The sequence below is a fragment of the Bombyx mori genome, chromosome 23, assembly GCF_030269925.1.
Source record: "Bombyx mori chromosome 23, ASM3026992v2".
Taxonomy (NCBI): domain Eukaryota; kingdom Metazoa; phylum Arthropoda; class Insecta; order Lepidoptera; family Bombycidae; genus Bombyx; species Bombyx mori.
Genome location: NC_085129.1, coordinates 8,589,615 through 8,606,004, shown reverse-complemented (window position 1 = coordinate 8,606,004; position 16,390 = coordinate 8,589,615). Strand labels below are relative to the sequence as shown.

At 37.2% G+C, this 16,390-nt stretch overlaps 1 long non-coding RNA gene across 1 annotated transcript; it reads right to left on the bottom strand.

Annotated features, from left to right (window-relative positions):
- Nucleotides 1–11,184: 11,184 nt before the first annotated feature.
- Nucleotides 11,185–16,001, bottom strand: LOC134201088 (uncharacterized). Its single transcript, XR_009976266.1, has 2 exons — nucleotides 15,599–16,001; nucleotides 11,185–11,431 (listed from the first exon to the last, which is right to left on the bottom strand). It is a non-coding gene; the product is annotated as an uncharacterized LOC134201088 (long non-coding RNA).
- Between the last annotated feature and the right edge of the window lie 389 nt (nucleotides 16,002–16,390).

The window sequence follows — 16,390 nt, the reverse complement described above, 5'->3', positions numbered from 1 at the left end:
TTATTGGTTTCTTCTTTCTCCGTTACTTTTTCCATCCCTTTTTTGTGGATAATATTATCGAATAATATTAAACTAATTTTTTTTTTAATAACTGTGTCGACAAGAAAGGAAATGGTACTAATTCAAGGAGTTATTAACAGACAGTTAGTTGGAAAACAATCATAATTCTGATAGTAATTAGTTAATGTTTTGTTTAATATCAATGAAAATTTGTATAAAAAAATCTATATATTAATACGTGAAGCAAAAACTTTGTATCCCTTTTTACGAAAATTGCGCTGACGGAGGAGTATGGAATTTTCCATACTTATAGAGAATATAGAGAAGAAGTGCACGATGCTAATTTTTTTTTTAAATAATGCGTAAAAGATACATTATATCAATAAAGAAAACATTACACACACTACATACCATGTATTTGACGCACACACGCATGCATTCTATTTATTGTTTAACACTAGGAGCAGGCTTAGGGACCCCGGTAACCGTACTCGTCGAACTCGACAAAGAGTTCGCCGTGTAACCTAACCCATGAATCAGCTCGCTGAGTTTCTCGCCGGATCTTCTCAGCGGGTCGCGATTCCGATCCGGTAGTAGATTTATTCGCGAAGCAGCTGCTCTTGAGCTGTTAGGTCTCCTTCGGAGGCGCTCAGGTAGCTGTTAGCAAATCCCACCCCTCCTGGCTGAGCCTTCTTTGCTCGCCCACCTGTCCTGGTGAAACTGGAAAGGCCTTCGGGCCACCAGTAATCTCTCAATCATAAAAAAAAAAAAGGTCATTTGTGGAGTGGACTTTTGTAAAAGTAGTTCTAATTATGATTCCAAACAATCTTAATGGAACTGCAGCATAGGTATCTTTCCCTAACTCAAAAGTTCCCTGTAAATAAGAATTATAAATAAAAAATTAATATATTTTAATAACATTTTAACTACTTTAAAGGTCTATGGTTTGTAGTAATGTGAAATGACACATTTATATGTGAATTGCGAAAGAGAATCTGAAATACGTTTAGTAATTATGAATAGAATACCATTCGCGAGCTCCGTGTTGCGGCATTAATAGGCCGATGGAATTAAACTTTGTTGTACAATATCATTCTGTGCAGACTTGCAGCGGAATAATTCTTGAAATGAGAGAGTTTTGCAATCGATTTCCGGACTTAAATTGATCAATTCTAAATATACTGTAGACAAGAAGGTTTATTTAATTTTGGTAATCATTCATTTTTCGCCGACCCCAAAAGCAAGGAAATAGTAAAGTAGCCTTTGCTCGCCCACCTGTCCTGGTGAAACTGGAAAGGCCTCCGGGCCACCAGTAATCCTTCAATCATAAAAAAAAAAACTATTTATTGTCAAACTTGTGTTCTTGACGTCTGTTATTAAATTGAGAATAGAATATGGTTTGTCTTTGTTAATATTTTTTATAGTGTAGTCTTGGCGAAATTTGTGATTATAGAAGTATAAAATACAATAGTAATAGTGTACAAACTTACAATTCCAATTAATTATAGTCGAATTTCGACTACTGCGGGACCTCTAGTTTAAATAGAACCGTCAAAGCTTTTCCAATACGAAACAAACTGGAGATATTCCGGAACTAACTATTTTAATACTTTGCAATAAAACAAACTCCTAATATTCTAATCGCCCATTTAACTTGACCTTTACCAAAAAACAAGAGTGTCCCAAAAGAGTATCTCTCGGCGTAGTGCTAAGTCGTAAACAAGTGGCTGCGGTTCCCATGACCCGGTGGCTAAAGTTACGAATGTGCACGTTACTGTGCAAAATATATGTATGTAAATATATACAGCGTGTTCCTTTAGTTTCACTTTCATAACTTCTTATGGCAACTCGAAACAGTAAGTTTACAAAAGCTTCACGACTACGATTTTATAAAAGTTACACCGGTGTTCTTTTGCTTATAAATTGTGAGAATTTATTTTGAGAAAGTATTAAATATCGGTTGGAGGTAGCGGTGTTGCTATGCATCTATACTTTAATATTATAAAGCTGAAGAGTTGGTTTGTTTGAATGCGCTATTCTCAGAAACTACTGGTCCGATTTGAAAAATTGTTTCAGTGTTAGATAGCCCATTTATTGAGAAAGGCTATAGGCTATATATATAACATCACGCTAAGACTAATGCAGGCGGACCACCAATAAAGAATGTTTCAAAATAGGGGTTTAAATGGCTACTTAATATTCTATAATTCAAAAATATTTACACTTTCTACGTAAATGAAGTAAATAAAATTTAACGTTATGCCAAAGTAGCTATTCCACACGGACGGAGTCGCGAGCAAAAGCTAGTATCATAATATCTTGCTTGATAGTCGTTTCAGCTGTTGGTTTAAAGGCTAACTTAGCTCTCACGTATCCAGATTGGTTATAGTTAACGATAAAGATTTAAACAACAAAAATATATTTAAACTCAAGATTAAGGAACCTGAAGTACGTTCTCCCTAATTCTCATTATGAAAAATATACCTACTCGAAAAGTTTGGCTTAATCAATGTCCGAAGTTTCAGTTGTTACGTTACACATTGTTACGAAGGAAAATGAGAATTGTTATGAAGATCCAAAATTGAACCATTAGCAGCGAAGTCGGTCAGGAATTCAATTACGCAATCGCGTTGTGGGTGCCGCCATTTCTAAATTCTACAACACTCTGTAGGTACGAGTATGTACCGACAAACGAGTATTGCGATGTGACACGTTGGTATCGATGAAATACGGAAACTGAACAGGTGTTTCATTTCGTTTTAATTCAGATAGTAAACAAAACGATTTTTAGCTAGCTGGTTTTTATCGATAAATGAGGGTGAAAAAAAAGAGGGTTCAGTACATTTTTTATTTTTTTTATTACTTAGATGGGTGAACGAACTCACAGCCCACCTGGTGTTAACTGGTTACTGGAGCCCATAGACATCTACAACGTAAATGCGCCACCCATCTTGAGGTATAAGTTCTAAGGTCTGAAGTAAAGTTACAACGGTTGCCCCACCTTTCAAACCGAAACGCATTACTGCTTCACGGCAGAAACAGGCAGGGTGGTGGTACCTACCCGCGCGAACTCACAAGAGGTCCTACCACCAGTACTTACGCAAATTATAATTTTGCGGGTTTGATTTTTATTACACGATGTTATTCCTTCACCGTGGAAGTCAATCGTGAACATCTGTTGAGTACGTATTTCATTACAAAAATTAGTACCCGCCTGGGATTCAAACACCGGTGCATCGCTCAACACGAATGCACCGGACGTCTTATCCTTTAGGTCACGACGACTTCAATAAGTATTTAATTTCGTTTATGATTTTAATACTGTCTTCCAGGGATCACCCGATCACACGGTAGGCAGCGGCTTGGCTCTGTCCCTGCATTTCTGACGTCCATACGCAACGATAACCATTCACCATCAGGAGGGCTGTATGACTGTCTGTCTACAAGAGCTATAAAAAACCGTATTTACGCTTTGTACCATAAGCATCAATGAAATGAAGACCAAATTGATATATATAATAATAGTATACACCAGGGAAGAGGCACAGTGAGGCATTAAAAATGTGGCAATATGGCATCGTAAATAAAAACTTGCATCTCCGCTCCACTAATCATTATTATAAATAATTGAAATTTGTGTAAGGTGTTTCGTGTTACATTGAAAATATTATTTCAGAGAAAAAGCACATTTAGAATTTACCTGTGCGAAGGACGTTATCCTGCAATTTGTTCCTAACTGTGATTCGATTTAAAATGCTGTCTGCGACAGTTATTGATTGAGGATTCGTACAAACTTGTTACTGAACCAAGCGGCTTTATCATCCAGTGGGAATTGTTGATTCAAGAAGCTTGGTTTTCAGCGTTATTTCCTGACCATACAAAAATGTAACTAATAAATATTTGATTCTAGAATTTATTTTGATTCAATTGGAAGAAATTAATTTTAGATGAAATGCTTTATATCTTCATAAATTGCTGTTATGTAAATGGCTTATGATAGAATTCGTTTCAAAGAACCTTGAACGTGTCCTTGATATTTGCTTGTTTAATTATCTAAGTCTCCGATTATCCAAAACTAATTTAGTTTGAGTGCCAGCTTTTAGACGTCTTTAATAATTCGAAGAATCTTGCGCGCCATTAACTGATACCATGATTGCTTAATATTTAATCACGGAGCCATTCCTTGGCAACGTTTTGCAATTTTTTATTATAAACGCATTCTTTCACTGATCAATATCTGACTATAATTCATGAAATACGATTTTCCGGACCCAAATCAGGATTCCCTGTATCTTGGGAACTAGAGACTGACAGACATACGTAGGCACTTATAGAAATTTAAATATGTAAATATAAACGCACGAAAAAAGAGTAAACAAATCCGTTAATCACGCTACTATTTGTTCCATATGAGAAAGAAACCCACGACCCTGAAAAGAAAGCTTAAAGAAGAAAGCTTTGAAGGCTTAAAAAAACATGTTCAAATTTCATGTGAAACTGCATACGAGCTTACGATTCATGTGGTTCTGTGTGGTTACATAGATATCACTAAGCGAGTGTTTCCATACGCCTCAAAATATGAGTTTTTTTTCCCTACCTATGCTGATAGCCTTGAGAGGCTATTTCAGCTTCGCCCTAACGTTTGTAGGTGAGCTCACGGAACTCAAACCGGAGAGTTGCTAACACTGACCCTAGCAAGAGCAGTGCTTCGCAGAATCTACCGCCGAATCGGAAACGCGACCCACTGAGAAGATCCGGCGAGAAACTCAGTGGGCTGTGTCTATGGGCCAATTCGCTCGACGAGCCCTTCGTCGCAAGCGATGAGCTCGACGAGAATGGTGACCGGTGCTTGTGGTGCCTAAGAGCACCGTTAATGGATCAGGAGGATCCGTAATGACGTGCTTTGGGCGACGTCGACGGTTTACCATTCGGTCTACTGGGTCGGGTATGTAATTTCCAGCGGCCACGATGAGAGGGTTCTCATGTCGTGCCGCCTTCTCAAAATGGCGCAGAGGTGCCGACTGTAGATACTTACTAACTGAATCGAGCTCCAGGTCATCGTGGAGATCCACGTTCCTCAGGAACCATGGTGCTCCAACTGCTATCCTGCAGAATCGGGATTGACAAACCTGAAGGGATTTCAAGTGGGTGCGGGCTACGTGAGCGAACACTACGCTTGCATACGTCATTACGGGGCGTATGCAAGTTTTGTAGAGAGTTACCTTATTACGAAGGGAGTGGGAGGCCCACGGTATGGGCTGGCCAAAGAGAGTGATGGGGCTAACGGCGGAGGTGTTTGCGCGCCTATTAAGGAGTGGGATGCTCGAAGTAGTATTCGGAGGGCGACCCCTTTTGAAGAGCACCGCTGTGCTTTTCGTGGGGTTGATGTCGATTCTCCACTTTCAAATCACTGTCCCATGGTGGCTACTGCGATCTGGAGTCGCCGATGAAGCAACGACATCTTCCTACACGAGTAGTAGATAGCCGTGTCATCGGCGAAGAGCGCTAGATGGGTCTCCGGAGACCGGGGTATATCATTGATATACAAACTAAATAATAACGGGGAGAGCGCGGAGCTTTGCGCGACTCCGGCAGTCAGTTGACGGAGACGAGAGCGATTTCCCTCTACTCGATATCGAAACGAACGGTTCGACAAGAAGTCTTCGTATGATGAGCACTATAAGATCGAAGTCTCAATTGTATTGTATAATGGCTGTTACGCCCTTTAAACTAGCGTATGTTGCTACTTCGTCGTAGAAAACAATATATTGGAAATTTTCACTTCGAGATATTATGAAAATTCATTTGTCCTAGTCCTATACAACTACAAATAAAATGTTAAAGTAGATATATTACAATAATGAATTAGGTCAAGTCACAAAGGACTGTATATTGTACACGCTCCAAAAAACTAGGCTTGGTAAATTACGCCCACACGTGGATAAAAAAATATATTGGAAGTTAAAATACAAGGTAAATTATACATGTGCCTCGTGTGTTACCATTCACGGTTTTTTTTACTGGTGGTAAGACCTCTTGTGAGTCCTACCACAACCCTGTCTATTTCTGCTGTGAAGTAGTAATGTGTTTCGGTTTGAAGGGTGGGGCAGCCGTTGTAACTATACTTCAGACCTTAGAACTTATATCTCAAGATGGGTGGTGCATTTACGTTGTAGATGTCTATGGGTTCCAGTATCCACTTAACTCCAGGTGGGCTGTGAGCTCGTCCACCCATCTAAGCAATAAAAAAAAACTGACGAGTTCGACGAGTTAGGTTACCAGGGTCTCTATATCTCCTCCTTTTGCTCATTTTGCAGGCGTTTAGTAACTAAGAGAATCGAGTGGATCTGTAAAGCCGTGATCGTGGAAGTAGCTCACCAAACTGTATTAAGCCACAACGACTTCTTTTGAATAAGTCAAATGGAAAATGAAGTAAAAGCTTATTAAAAATTGTGAAAAAGTCAGGATATCTAATTGAATAGTAACACACGAGGCACATGTATAATTTACACTTGAAACCTAACCTATAACATTAGCCGGCTGAGTTTTTCGCCGGGTCTTGTGAACTGAAACTTTTCTTGTTTATAGAATTCATTTCAATAACATATTAACTTGTGATCCCAAATTAGGTACAGCGAAATTATTAAGCGAAACAACACGATTCATAATGTATGCTCTATATCGTAACCGCTGACCTCTTAAAGTTCCGGCGTGTTCCCCTGTGGTCTGTAAGACGAGGGTATTAGGCACTTCCCTCTAATTAATGGCGGCTTGACCCACGTCGTAACTTCCCTCCGGTATTTAGAGGTTTAAGATACTTGTAGTCTATGGCTGTCTGCATTAAGTACTCTTGTGGTCTAACTGATCTGTGACTTGCTGTTTTCTTGGAATAGCATTCATGAATGGTAGAAAGCCTACATAAGTTTGTAATTAAAAACTCTGATAAATAAAATACTGACTGGCAGTTAGATGGATCTACAGTTTCGAAGGTTGTTTGTATATATTTATATCATTGCTTTTAAATGCTACGTTGTCTAGCGCTGAAGAATATATTCGAACATCGTTTGAAGGACCTGTTCTAGCGCTCGGGGAACATCCTGAAAGGGAATTCATTCTAGATCCGGACGGCGTGTGGTAAAATCCGGTTTCGTGTGATAATACTTCGTATGAAGTCGTCGTGGCCTAAGGGATAAGATGTCCGGTGCATTCGTGTTGAGCGATGCACCTGTGTTCGAATCCCAGGCGGGTACCAATTTTTCTAATGAATTACGTACTCAACGAATGTTCACGATTGCCTTCCACGGTGAAGGAATAACATCGTGTAATAAAAGTGAAACCCGCAAAATTATAATTTGCGTAATTACTGGTGGTAGGACCTCTTGTGAGTCCGCGCTGCCTATTTCTGTCGTAAAGCAGTAATGCGTTTCGGTTTGAAGGGTGGGGCAGCCGTTGTAACTATACTGAGATCTTAGAACTTATATCTCAAGGTGGCTGGCGCATTTACGTTGTAGATGTCCATAGGCTCCAGTAACCACTTAACACCAGCTGGGCTGTGAGCTCGACCAACTATCTAAGCAATAAATAAATAAAAAATATACATGAATTTTGCTTTGGCAGCAAACAGGTGGTGCGTTTGTAAAGAAGAGATAATGGGATCATCTCAAATAAATGCAATTTGGCAATTTTATAGTTTATTTTATACGTTTAATTTCATATTTAGACTTTGGAATGATACTGCTAGTCAAACCGCATCAATATTAATTTATATAGATAAATATAGGTATATAAATTTCTAAAAATAAAACTGTATTGACGCTCAGATCATGTATTGCGAGCGTCATCAATATATATCATAAGTAATCTTCGGTTCTTCAGAAGGGATTTTATTTAGTTACTAGCGACCCGCCCTCGCTTCGCTTCGGAAACATTAAAAGAAACATGAAACAAAAAAAAAAAAATTTAAAAAAAAAAAAAATATGTAGCCTATGTTCATCAGGGACAATGTCGGCTTCTAATGGAAAAAGAATTTTTCAAATCGGCCCAGTAGTTTCGGAGCCTATTCGAAACAAACAAACAAACAAATCTTTCCTCTTTATAATATTAGTATAGACAAAAAAAAAAATTGAAAAAAAATAAAAAAAAGTAGCCTATGTTCATCAGGGACAATGTCGGCTTCTAATGGAAAAAGAATTTTTCAAATCGGCCCAGTAGTTTCGGAGCCTATTCGAAACAAACAAACAAACAAATCTTTCCTCTTTATAATATTAGTATAGATGACATATTAGGTGGACATATTATTTTGACATTATAATATATATATATTTTTTTTATTACGGTTATTGAAAAAACCTTATCGTCATTTATAGTTATGACTTTATTTTATACTTTTATATAGCACATAGTATAATGATTGTGAAAGTAAGTCTGCTGTAAGGCCTGTAAGTCTTTTACATACTGTACGAATATTAACAGTTATTCGGTATGAAAATTGTTTGAACCCTCGGATAAGATATAGGCTTTTATCAGAATTCCTAGCATATGTTTCCGCATGCCTCAAATCGTGAAAAAGCTATTTTAGCCATTTTATTAATAATATAATGTAAATTCTTATACTTATTTTACGAAGTTTAATACACTTTCGATTGTTAGCTAAGTAGAGATGTACATGAACATCAATTTTGAAGCTAGTTGCTATGTTCTGTATTTTTTTTTTCTTTTTTCATTGCTTAGATGTGTGAACGAGCTCACAGCCCACCTGGTGTTAAGTGGTTACTGGAGCCCATAGACATCTACAACGTAAATGCGCCACCCACCTTGAGATATAAGTTCTAAAGTCTCAGTATAGTCACAACGGCTGCCCCACTCTTCAAACCGAAACACATTTGACGCAATACAGTTCTATTTTAGCCCAAAGTAGTGAAAACATAGTTTTTTTTTTACATCAGTAACTTAACTTCCGCTAAAGTAGAAGCATGCATAATACATTAACAAGTGCCTACTAACTTTATCATGCTTTTGTCGAAATTGAATATGGAAACTTTCTACAGTGAATGTTGCAATTTCAGGGAAGGTTTCCAACAAAGTGTCTACTAACAACATGCCCTAGGTGATACGTGTGCAATTTCAACAAATGAGTTTTTCAAATATCTTTGACTAATTAAAGTGAAGCATGATAGAAATGTATGTAGTAACACAATAAGTAAAAAATCTGGCTTGTAACATAAGCTATGTGCGCACTACTAATCTAAATAAATGTGCTAAGTACACAATGTAATAATTGGAGTCGTCGTGGCCTAAAGGAAAAGACGTCCAGTGTATTCGTGTTGAGCGATGCACCGGTGTTCGAATCCCGCAGGCGGGTACCAATTTTCCTAATGAAATACGTACTCAACAAATGTTCACGATTGACTTCCACGATGAAGGAATAACATCGTGTAATAAAAATGAAGCCCGCAAAATTATAATTCGCGTAATTACTGGTGGTAGGACCTCTTGTGAGTCCGCGCGGCCTATTTCTGCCGTGAAGCAGTAATGCATTTCGGTTTGAAGGGTGGGGCAGCCGTTGTAACTATACTTGAGACCTTAGAACTTATATCTCAGAGTGGGTGGCGCATTTACGTTGCGGATGTCTATGGGCTCCAGTAACCACTTAACACAAGGTGGGCTGCGAGCTCCTCCACCCATCAAAGCAATAAAAAAAAACAATGTTCCTTACATCTATAGGATAAAATAATATGATAACGAAAACTAATCTAACTTATAATGTTATGAAAGTAATTCTACTCACAATAAGCTCTAGACAATTACACTACTTAATCTGCTATTAACATGGAGGATGTCCTTGAATATTTTTATAAGCATCACTAACTTACAAATAAAAATATCCAGCTCTGTTGACGACTTTGCTAGTTCGTTAAAGGTGCGAGACATTCAGATGATTGGATTATAATAAAATACATATATTGTTTTTATAATTCAATAATGCAACTTAATATTGTTTTGGTTGAAAATTGCCCACGGATTGCCAACCATAAATAATTGTGAAAATACTACAGGTCAAAGAAACAAAGCTGGAGGAAAACTGAAAACAGAGCGGTTCTTGCCTGTCCCGAACTTGCGACTTTCACTCCCGAGCCACAGACAATGTTTTTTTTTTGCTACGACAACAATATCTTATTATTAAATCATCTTATTAATTGCTAAACTCATTCGGTATAAAACTAAAACAATAGAACTCACGCGGTGGTAAAATGAATAAGACATTAATGCATTTCTAAAAATAATAATATTAAAACTTCAAATTGAAATGTTTCAATATGCGCAGTCGTTGCTGCAGTCGCTCGATTAGCGGATATCCTAATTTCTGAACCGGAAATTTATGTGACTGAATCCGAAATCGTATTGGGTTAGTCAAAGACTTACGTGGTAGATACTAGAAGAAGCTATTTTAAATTAAATAACAGTGACGTGTGGTCGCAAACGAGACCAATCGATTACCTATTGCAATGTTAAGGTGCCTATGTGGCTATTTAGTCTTGCCCCTCTCTTCATAGATCTCCTTTGAAAAGAGAAACGTCATAGTCCCAAACTTACTGTAGAGAAGATCTGTCTAGATAATGGCTAGATCTGGATAGAAAGATCTGGCTAGATCATTGCGTATAGGGCCATTTAATTCTCAGTATTGGGCTGTTCCGGGACACGTTCTTAAAAGGGGTTGACATGTTAACTAGCTGACTATTTAGTACCGAAAGTGAAGGAAGTAGTTGAATCGCAGAAGTAAGTATGCGTTACGGTTTTAAAACCAGGATCATCAAGATGTCTATTACATTAAAAAGTAATTGAGATATACATTTCATGGCTCAAGGTCCTTAATCTCGCAAAAACATATACGACACAACCACACTGAATATGCTCGATAATATTTTTTGAATAAATAGTCTTGTATTTTAAGTAAAGTAATGCAAATCAAAACAAATTCTCTAAAATGTTTGAAAATCCATCACTGGTCTAAGTCAGCGCGTTTTATGAATATGAAACGTGATAAGGCAATATATCAAGGCAAGCTCTACGAAATTTTCACGTACATAAATTCGCGGAGCCCCTGAAAGTCGTCATGTTAATAATATTTTGTATTCATGTAATCTTTATCTGTTATTATAATAAATAATAAAAGAGGTCTAAATGTTTCGATCTCTAAACACATTTAGTTAAAGTTAAACATTATTAAGTTAATCAGTTAATCAAAATGCATTTAATGAGGTTTTACTGGCGGTAGGGCGCTTTTTGAGCTCGCACGAGTAGGTACCACCACCTTGCCTATTTCTGCAGTAGGTAATTGCTTTCAGTTTGAAGGGCCGGGCCGTCGTTGTGCTGTAAAATGTTGATGTCCATGCACTCTGAACACTAGGTGGCCGTGAGCTCGTCTACCCATCTAAGTAACAAAATAAAAGATTGGAGTTAATTTTCTGAAATTGTGTTAATAATTCAGAAAATCATTTTAAATTCCAGTTTTTTCATAGCTCTTGTGGCGGGTAGCCATCATACAACGCAAGACAATTGACAGATGCCTGAATCTCGCTTACGACATTTTCAAGATAAAGCGCATATATACAAGTTCCGAACAACAACTGTCGGACCATCGGTCTACCGAGCAATATCACCCGCTCGGTGGAAGATATTCCCTTTGTCGTATATCACCCTACACTCTAATTGTTAAAAGAGGTAATTGCGCTAGTGTTAAGTAGTTGCTGGAGTTTATTGAAACCACAACCTGACTTCGACCGACCGTCAATACTTTGACTAATTCTCTTATAATACAGTATTGAACACGTTAACACTAAAACCAAGATGCAATAGATTTACCATAATGGAACAAAATTCGTACATATACTTAATACCTACCTTGTCTGTTCCATTCTGTAAAAGTTAATTTAACGTTAAAGTACACCCAAATTGAAACTCCACGATATTGTTAAAATACACAAACGAAACGAAATTGCTTTGTAACTTAAACTCGGAGCTGCCAAGGATACGGGGGACACGTTTCAATTAACGTGGACTTTCTCACGAAATAAAATACGCTGCTTGAGATTAGAAATGGTTAAACAACAGTAACTGAATGTCGTCTGCCAACAAAAAAAATACTATTCACCAAATTGTAAGACTCAAAATTTGACTATCGCAAAAGATAGACTTATTAATTTTCACAACTGCTTCTCTGTCTTCAGCATAACAACTGTTAGTCTGGCGTAGCATAAACGAGCAATAGCTTACAATCGTATTGCTTAATCGAAGATCGAGTATTTTAAAATTCTTTTTTTTTTCTACCTAAGCTTGTGACCTTGGGGGCTATGCCAGCGTAATCGGGTGAATAGGTAAGCTAACGGGGCTCTAACCTGAGGAAATTGTTAACACTAGCCCTAGCAAGAGCAGTGCTTAGCAGAATCTACCATCGGACAGGAAACACGACCCACTGAGAAGATTCGGCGGGAAACTCAGTAGGCTGTGCCTGTGAGTAAATTTACTCTCCGAACCCTTCGTCGCAAGCCGCGGGTATGACGAGAGCGATGATTGATGCTTGAGGTACCTAAAGGATCGGGAGAATCCGAAATGACATGCTTAAAACTCTGTGCATATATCTTAGTTTTAATTTTAACTTACAAAATGCTTGACTCAACATTTGAAATTAATGAGCTAATGTTAGTTTGAAAACTGTTTCTATTCCTGTGTTTAACTGTTACTATTCTATGTTTGTACGAGAAGTGAATAAAACACTAAATTTTTTTTTATTTTCTGGCAAAATTGGGTATAAAGCTTAACATTAATACCGAGTACTATCATTACAATCTTCTGACCTGGAATTCAACGTATTATACGCTTATGTCTCAAAGTTGACAACTGAAAAATAACACAGATGAGTTGTGAACTCGACTTTTCTATTAAAATACCACCCTTAATTTTCATAAAGTCTTTAACTTGAGAATATTGAGAAAATAAAAAATTCCACAATTCTTTAATTATTAAAAAGATAAAAAAGCAATTTCCTCGTTGAAAGATCTTATGTATGATGACGCTTTTCACTATAACCTCAATACTGATGAAATTTTTAACTTAATTATTGCACGTTGAACAATAAAGAGCATTAATTAGGGAACCGTTTCCTCGTATTCACGAAAATAAAGGTGAAGTTCGTGAGAGCACAGAGGAATTTATTAATTTTCAGTAACGACAGGAGAACGAATTTTAATTATACGTGAAGTCATATCACAGATTTTTTGTTCGAGATATTCAAAGACTTCAGAAATGTGAGAGTTTATTTTTCCGCACGAAATTTTAATATTTGTTGGATTTTTGTCGTTTGAAAGACAAAAATAAATGAATTTCTAGTTATTTATGTGATTGCAGATCAACATAATCTCGAAAGCCGCCGCTGTTTGTGACTTTTGAGATTACGTCATACAATTTCAGCTTCTGGTGTTCGAAAATCCGAAAAAGGAATTATGTTTTAAACTATAAGTATACAAAAAAATATGAATCCAGTACATACGCTTTTGACGAAAAACCGTACCTGTATATTCAGTCAAGCTTTAATTTATTGTGTTAGAAAATATATATTCGTCCTACAATCTGAAGCGAAATCCGCACGCGGTGCGTACCACAATAGGTCGTCGACTCTGAATATCAGCTATCTTTTGCGATTTGTACTGTATCCATATTAAATATTAACGTCTGAGAAGTCGTCAGCAATATCACCTGAGTTAATTACCGGGAATTAACTCTGGTGATACTGCTTAATACCTTTAATAATTCACAAGAAGATAAAACATGTTAAAAATTTCTCACTTACTTTGGATTCATGGAATTTCCTCACAATTTATCTATCAATCTTCCTAAAAACGCAAATAAGTATTTTATTTTTCCTGTATTGGGGTTTGATGTAAGAATATACCAGTAATAAATATAAGATTCCTTAAATATAGTTAAACTAGCGTTCACATAAACTCGTGTAAAATATCGTTTTTAAATCAAATTGTTTTTTTTTCTAAATTCCTCAATACTTTAATGCCATTTTCTAACTAATCAATGATTAATTACGTTGTCGTCGCCTACATTTTTAGAATTGCACCATGAAAACTATATTTCAAAAATTAAACGAATAAATCTATTACAAAGAATTCAGAGGTGCTTCATACATAAAATAATTCAAGATACTATCTGTCTTTTGAAATTCTCTGAGCTACCATTACGATGAATTATTGGACGGCGTGTCTCACATATATAATGCGTGTAAAAGTTTTTCGAAAATTTGAGGTTGCGTGATTTATAGATTTTAAGATATATCCTTATATTAATCGTATTGTAAATTGCGGAAAGCGTCGTCTGTGAAAACTGTATAGTACTTAAAACTCTATGGCAAGTTTTTTTTTATAAACACGTAATATGTGCTTAATACGATTCCAAGAATGACACCTCAAGATGGAGGAATAGCACCGCATCCTAAAAATTGTTGTGTTATGTCTGAGGGATTACTGCGGGCTCGGAGGCCTTTCCAGTTTCACCAGGACAGCTGGGCAAGCAAAGGCTCAGCCAGGAAGGGTGGAATTTGCTAACAGCTGCTCGAGCACCTGCAAAGTAGACCTAACAACTCAAGAGCAGCTACTTCGTGGATAAATCTACTACCGAATGGGAATTGCAACCTGCTGAAAAGACCCAGCGAGAATACTCAGCGGCTTGATGCATGGTTAAGTTGCACGTCGAACTCTTTGTCGAATTCGACTAGTACGGTTACCAGGTCAGTAGATTGTATTGTGAGCGCGAGATTACCGAACCTAATTGCACCAAAACCGCCTTTTCTATTTTAACAAAACGCATTAGAGGCTTACAATAGTTTTTATTATAATACTACTAGCCGTACTCGCTCGCTTCGCTGGGCAATTAAAATTAACATTATTATTTATTGTCATTATTATTAGGGAGTCCAACACTCATATAAAAATTAGCCTATCCATTAAATACATGTATTTACTACATGGATACCAAGTTTTAGACCATTCCCGATCCTGCGGACAGAATGGAAAGCAGTCGACGTCGCCCAAAACACGTCATCCCGGATCTTCCCGATCCACTAACGGTGCTTTTAGGTACTTCAAGCACCGGTCACCGTTCTCGTCGAACCCGTCGCTTGCGACGAAGGGCTCGACGAGTAAATTAACTCTCAGACACAGCCCACTGAGCTTCTCGTCGGATCTTCTCAGTGGGTCGCGTTTCCGATCCGGTGGTAGATTCTGCGAAGCACGGCTCTTGCTAGGGTTCGTGTTAGCATCGTCGTCAGGTTTGAGCCCCGTGAGCTCACCTACAAATGTTAGGGCGAAGCTGAAATAGCCTCTCAAGGCTATCAGCATAGGTAGGGAAAAAAAAACAAGTTTTAAGTCAATCTGATGCATGGTTCAGTAGTTATAACGGAACATCCATTAAAACCACTGTAGATTTATATATTAGTATAGATTGAGACTTTGAACCGATGTCAAAAGGTTAAGGGTCAAAGATCAAAAGGCCAAAATTATGCCGTCTATACGAGGTAATCACTCAACATTCTTACCTCTATTCATACCACAGAGCTTCGTCTCCTCCGTACCCAGCCAAAAGAAAGTGTAATCATGTTTTTAAATGTCCAATTTTAAATTTATCCGAGTATCCAGATAATTCTGCTTGCAACCTTTAGTTCCGGCTGGCAGCTACGATACATCTGCATCGAGTTAACAAAGATTTACAATGCTACGCCTTGATTGGAATTTAGACCGGCCATTGTTTCCAGTTCGATCGACAGTTAACGGGCGCGTTTTAATTTTACTGATGAGCGTTGCAAGATTATTTACATCTTAAAGTGACGATTTTGTGGTGTTTTAATAACGTGAGCTTAACATGATTGATATACTCAAAAATTGATATACTCTGTAAGTCCTTGAATTTTTTAGATCATATTACAAAACTTAATTATTTTCCGTAATATAATGTGGTATACAAATGATGACATAAATCATCATCGACGCTCCATTTCAAATGAGAATATAAAAAAAATGTAGACCGTTTTAAAAAGTTTGTATATAAAATTTAACTTTAACTCATGTATTTATTCTAAGTTCAAAGAATACTATACTAAAAAGTTCAAGTAACAAACAATCAAACAAAGTCTGACAAAGTAACTTATGTATCATTCGTAAAACTCTCAAGTTGAATGATGCGATTATTCCGTACAAATCCATCTGGCGGGTACTTTTTTATGTAAATAAGTACAAAGGCGTCTTCATGAACGACATAGGTAGTAGCTATGGAGATATGGCATCATGTAAAAAGACAAAACTACAAAATTGTGAGCGTATTATGAGTATCC